This window comes from Chinchilla lanigera, unplaced genomic scaffold (assembly GCF_000276665.1).
Source record: "Chinchilla lanigera isolate Chin_1 unplaced genomic scaffold, ChiLan1.0 scaffold00008, whole genome shotgun sequence".
NCBI lineage: Eukaryota > Metazoa > Chordata > Mammalia > Rodentia > Chinchillidae > Chinchilla > Chinchilla lanigera.
The window spans coordinates 1,445,960-1,451,959 of NW_004955409.1; the positions used below are offsets into that span (position 1 = coordinate 1,445,960).

The 6,000-nt window shown below is 53.9% G+C and overlaps 1 protein-coding gene and 1 long non-coding RNA gene across 4 annotated transcripts in view; one reads left to right on the forward strand and one right to left on the reverse strand.

Annotated features, from left to right (window-relative positions):
* Nucleotides 1-783: 783 nt before the first annotated feature.
* Nucleotides 784-5,688, reverse strand: LOC102016981. Of its 3 annotated transcripts, XR_001232631.1 has the most exons (4): nucleotides 5,596-5,688; nucleotides 3,772-5,332; nucleotides 1,898-2,155; nucleotides 784-1,314 (listed from the first exon to the last, which is right to left on the reverse strand). It is a non-coding gene; the product is annotated as an uncharacterized LOC102016981 (long non-coding RNA). The 3 variants fall into 3 exon arrangements; XR_001232632.1 differs by lacking the exon at nucleotides 784-1,314 and having other exon boundaries at nucleotides 1,357-2,152; XR_259743.2 differs by lacking the exon at nucleotides 784-1,314 and having other exon boundaries at nucleotides 1,357-2,155.
* The window catches only part of Wdr72 (WD repeat domain 72), a 180,471-nt gene continuing 180,017 nt past the window's right edge, over nucleotides 5,547-6,000 (forward strand). The window contains exon 1 of the mRNA XM_013510272.1: nucleotides 5,547-5,724. The gene's annotated coding sequence lies outside the window, so the exon portion shown is untranslated. The remainder of the gene's footprint in view (nucleotides 5,725-6,000) is intronic.

Sequence of the window (6,000 nt, forward strand, 5' to 3'; positions counted from 1 at the left end):
AAAGAACACACATGCACACTTACATACTCACACACTCATGCTCACAAACACACACACACACACACACACACACACACACACACACACACGTGATTGCTTATCTCTTTGATTTTCACTTCTGTACTCAGGTGCTTCTCCCAATCTCATCTATGGAATCACTAGGTGTTGGGTTCATGTGGTGAACAGGAAGTCACTGGCATGTTCTGAGTATCCCTGAGACCGTGTGTTTGTGTGGAAGGACACAGGGACCCCTGAAGCTGGCATCTGAGCCTCCTTTGGTTAGGACAAAATGCAGAACTTTAAAGAAAGCCCTTAACTTCCTTGACATCTGTTCACCTACCCAAAGCAGTGTACTGCACATCACAAAGCCTAAAATTCCTGTATTCTGTAGCCGAATGACATGAAATCTAAAGTCCTGGCCTTGCTCCAAGGGACTGATCAGGACAATTTTTTAAGCTCTTCAAGTCCCTGCTATTATCAGCTTTGGATCACACTTTCATATCAGGTCCTCTCGGTTATAACTCAGTAGAAAGCATATGTGAAAGTCCACAGCCAGTGCTAATGCTTCTTATCCATTGCTCATTTTAGTTCTGGTTACAAACCAGAGAGCTCCCCTCCTGAGGTTTCAGCAGATCGTTTCTGTCCACATACTGTGAGCACCAAGGACACCTGAAGTGCCCTTGTCATCCCTGAGGGAAGGGCCCTGTCACTGGCGTGGCTCAGTTTTGCAGGCTTGGATTGGAGCTCTCGATCATTCTGCCTCAGCAGGATGTGCTGATCCTCCCGGAGTGCTGAGGTTACAGTCATGCAGTACCATGCCTGGCTTCTTAGAGCAAATGTTTAGCAGCATTAACTGTATAAGTTTTAGAGGTGGTAAGTTCTACTTTTTCTTTTATTTTAAACATTGTTAAGTCCCTGTAACTACTGTGTTCTTCACATTTGTTGCTGCTATTCCCCTGCAGCGTCCTGCCTGTCACAGTCGCTCTGTGTTAGCACGCACTGTTGTGCTCCACCCACGCCATCGCCTCTGCCCCGGGAGGCCTCTCCTCCCCTGGTACGGGCAGCAGGCTGCTGCAGGCCGGGCTGTTCCTTCCTGTCATTCCTGGATACCATGCTCTCCTCTTTGAGGTCCATTCCTTGTCCTGCAGAAGAGTTTCCATGGTCTCCTCCAAAGCATGGAGGGAGCGTTAATGTTTTGCTCTTGTGTGCAGGAGGAGACATCTTGTCCTTGTTTGCCTTCTAACCGGGAGCCCTGGGTTCCAGGGCATAGAGGATGAGGGCGTCTCCCTTGGCAGGTGGCCTTTGGGTTTCTCTCTGCAAGTTTTGGGAATCTACTTACGATACTGCTCTTGGCACTCTATGACTTTATAATAACAACATGCCTCGGTATGTTTATTTTTCATTTTTGCTTAAGGATATTTTTCATTTGTTTTATTCTTAATGATATTAATCAGCAAAATAAAAATCAGTGACCTTACGTTCGTTCTCCTCCTTTAGGTCTACGAAACCTTTCCCTTTTTTTATTAAATACAGTGCTACCTCAGTTCACAAACCCAATTCTCTCCCTGATTCTGGTCACAAACCAAACTGGGCAAGAACTGAATCAAATTCCCCACAAGGCCAACACTGAACCTGACCAGTGAACTGGATTCAGTCTAGCCCAACTCAGTTTGCAACCAGAACCGTGGAAAGAATTGAGCTCGTGAACCGAGGTACCACTGTGTTTGTAAATCTTCGTGTGGTGCGGTACGGTAATCAAACACACATAGACAATGTGTAATTTCCAGGTCAGAGCACTAAGCGTTTCCATCTCTTCAAACCTTAATCATTTTTATGGTGTTGGGGATGTCTTACTCCTCTTTTCTGCCATTTTGAAATATATCATAAACACACCCACCCTGCGACCTGGTCCTGGAAGGGCACAGGCTTCCTCTCAGGTGTGGGAAGCACATTTGCCAAGGAGATGTGACTTCCGCCAGCTGGGACAGCCCCTGGGCCTTGCACTGCCAGAACTGGGCAGTGGTCCTGTCCTTCTTCATGGCGCCATCACACACCCTGCCCCAGGCCCAAGGCAGAGCTGGCCAGGTTCTCCTTGCTCTCTCCGTGGCAAAGCTTCACCTCCTCCCCGAGGTGGGATCTCCTTGGTGATGGCCTTCTTTTAAAAAAGCGATTATCAGTCCGTATTTGCAGTCCACATGTTTACCTTCCCCATGTGGATTGCTACATATGCATGACGTGCCTTAATTGTCTTATTACTCAGCCCTTCCCTTCCCTCTTCCCTCACTCCCTCCATCCCTTGATCTCCTCCCCATTTGCAGAAGATCTCTCTCCCTGTTTCCTATCATCTGTCCTTTATTTTGTTCTTTATATATACTTTGGGTTTCTCATATAAAAGAAACCAAGCAATATTTAAGCTTGCGTGTCTGATCTGTTTCAATGAACACTGTGTTCTCAAGGTGCATCCATCTTCCTACAAATGACTCAGTCCCAAGGTGGCACCTCACTCCTGCCTCCTTTATGGCACAGTAGTACTCCACTGTTTGTAAAAGCCATGTTTCCCTATCCATTCATGTGCTGATGGACATATGGCTGCAACCAGAACTGTGGAAGGATGTAGCTATTATGAGCTGTGCTGCTGTTCACATAGGACGTGTGGATCAGTGTACTATGACATCTTTTCCCCTTCAGGGTAGATCCCTACAGGGGGAATAGCTGGGTCCAGTGGAATCTCCACACTGATTTCCTCAGTAGTTTGCTGGTTGCCCTCTGAGGAAAAGGGTGTGGAAGAAAGAACAGAGCAGAACCGTGCTCCTCAGCTCTCCTGCTGCTGGGACACAAAACCCAACGGCTACCACCTAAAGGAGAAGCTAATGTGGCTCACGGTCTCAGGGGGCTTGGTCCATGGCAGTGTGGTGTGGGAGGATGGCCTGGTGGAGCAGGGCAGCGGGACTGTGCTCTGTTAACATGTTAGGCGTCTCTGAACTCAGTGAAGGTGACATATCAGGACTAGGTGTCTACTGGGGGTAAACCACAAAATGATCTTATTCTCTGTGGTCAGGATCAGAGGCCCCTCCCTATGGCCACCAGGCACTGAGCACCCTCCCCCCAGGGCAGGAGCCACCTTGTGATTGGGTAAGTAGATCCTCCAGGCCCACCAGAAGTCTGACTGCAACCTCACCAACACCCTGACCTGGAAGCACACAGTCCAGACTCCAAATTCCCACCCACAGGTACATTGCAACCATAAAAGCTGAATGTTTGGAATCAGTAAGATTGGGGCGATCTGTTACACAGCAATGGATGACTGACACAAAACCATTCAAGAGCCTTCCTGGTGGAGATGTGCTGAAGACGTAGTGTCACTCCACACTGGCATAGCATCTGGCCCTCAGGACTTCTGTGGCTCCCCTCGCCTCCCAGAGCCTGCGCTGTGTGGCTACTCCTCTTGACCATCCAGTGTGGGCCATTTCCTGTGCTGGTAAAACCCACTCTCTCCTTATGGGCAGAGCCTGGTTCTCCCTAGAGAGGCTGGGACCAGACCGTCGCTGCCTGCCCCACACACTGCCCTGCAGCCCCTGCCCCAGACAGCATTCTCCCCTGCCTGGCCACCTCTGCCTAGGGCCAGGGGGAAGGGTATGGACAAGGACCACTGCCCAATGCCAGCTGCTCAGGACCCAGGGGCTGTCCTGGGTAGTGGCAGTCACATCTCCTAGGCAAATGCCCTGTCATAGTTATTCCTAACGATTCCCCACATGCATCACACTGACTTACTCAGGCATTACCGCTGCTCACTTCCGTTACACTGTCTCAGAAGTGAAAGGATCACAAGCCCCCTGGGGGTAGCTACCGCATCTGCAGACAAGTGCAGGGTTCACTCGGTAGCAACTCCTCAGCACAGAAACTCAGGCCAGAGGCAGTACAATGTTCTTGTGTTCAAACTCCAGAATTCCAGGGTGGAGGCAGATCACACAGCAGGCAGGTGGCAGGCATCCCTGCTGATGGAGTGGGAGAAGAGGGAGGAGACGCTCTCCCAGAAAACATAATATTCTAGAGACACAAACATGAACGAATTCAGGGTGGAAAAGGTATAAATCAGTGAAGACTCTCCAGAGTGCTCAAGTTCACCTGAAAAGTAGCAAATTGTTATTAAGTTGGGAGCAGCTCCTTGTCAGCTAGGCAGTTAAAAATTTCCTCATGAACTCATTTGGCATCTGACATATTTTCTTTGGTGAAGTGGGCAAGTTTTTCAGCTTTTCTGTTTTTTGGATTTTTTTTTTTTTTTGCCTAACCCAACATAACCAGGATTTCATTGCTTTCTTCTAGCTGATTTAAAGTTTATATTTCACATTTAGCTATATGGTCCATTCTGAATCAATTTTTGTACAAGGTACAAGGGCTGGGTTCAAGTTCAGCATGGACAGTGACCACGCCGATGTAAAGATCAGTGCACCCATGCTATCACTTGCAGCAAGTTCCTTTCTCCCGTCTTCCTCATTTAGTCCCCCATTTTTGTGGGCTGTGGGCTGGGGGCCTCCTGCCTGGAGAGGGGAGGAAGGGCTAAGCCAGGCGTGGGGCGCTGGGAAGATGCTAGGGGTGGGACAAGAGCACGGCCTTGGGGGCCTGTGGAGACTTTGGAGAGTGACCAAAGCCCTGGGACCCACAGCCCAAGCAGGTGTACCCGGGGACACTGAGCACCAAGTGCAGAGGTCACTCGCACTTCTAGGTGCATGGGGCCAGATCTCAGAGCACAGGGTCCAGGGCAAGGCCGTCTGGGCCATTGCAGTGACCTGTCCCCTGCCTGGGAGGGCCTGAGGGGTGAGGGAGCGACAAACTCCCAGAGGGTGGCTTAGGGTCCCCGGTGTGCAGGAAGCCAGGTGCCCGAGGAAGGGGCTCGCGATCTCTCCCTTGTATGTCTCGGCGCTTTGGATCCTAAAGGCAGCCTGGAGCCGCTCCGCCAGTGCAGACCTCTGGCCACCCTCGCCGGCTGGGCGCTGGCCCGTGCGTCCCATTATTTCAGCACTGGGGTTTGAACCCAGGGCCTTCACACCGAGCTACATCCCCGGCCCTTTTCACTTTAGACCCAGGGTCTGGTGAAGTCCCTACAGTGCCAGGCTGGGCTCTCACTTGCCGCCTCCTGCCTCGGCCTCCGGAGTGCTGGGATCACAGGTGTGCCTGGTTAGCCCACCCCGACACAGGGCTCTGGTAACAGGATGCGGTCCGGAGGAGTCTCGCACCCGGGATCAGATTCTTTGGTCTTCTTGGCGCTGTCAGGGCTGGGTCCTCAGCTCAGGCCCCGGGCTGTTTTACTGAAGCCTCCCAGGACCTGGCAGGACTTGAGACCACGAGAGGGTAGGGGGCCACTAGGGATGGGCCTGGCCGGGGTTGTTGGGACCTGGGGCGGGGCCAAGGGTCCCAGGGGGGGCCACGTGGCTGAGGTCGGGGGCGGAGGCGAGTGGGCGGGGCTGCAGGCTGGTGGGCGGAGCGGAGGCGAGTGGGCGGGGCGAAGGCGAGGTGGAGGCGGGGGCGGGGCGCAGGGGTGGGCGGGGCTGCAGGCTGCTGAGGTCCGCCTGCAGGGAGGTCGCGGCAGGCACTCACAGGCTGACGCAGGCTCGGACTTGCCGGGCGCGGGTCCCTACGCCTCTCCGAGGTGAAAGCGCACCAGCGTGGGCGATCAGTTGCACGCCGAGCTCGAAGCAGACGGCGCAGGACGCGCGGCTCCGCGGGGTGAGCGCTCGGGCGGGGCGGGGGTCCTTCCTGCCTCGGCGGCCCAGCTGGAAGGTCCGGCACAGGGAGGACCCGGTGCGCGTGCGAGGTGGGCCCAGCCCCCCCAGTCTCCTCCCCACCCTCCCCGCAGCCCTCGTCCGGCCCCTGCAGCACCCCGGCGGCGCCGCGAGTCTTCTGCGAAGGGCGAGGGGCCCGGCCGTCCCTTCCGGAGAGACCTCAGGGCCCTGTCGTCCCTCCGACGGCACCGGCTGCCCGGCCTCGCGCGTCCCGGGGCCC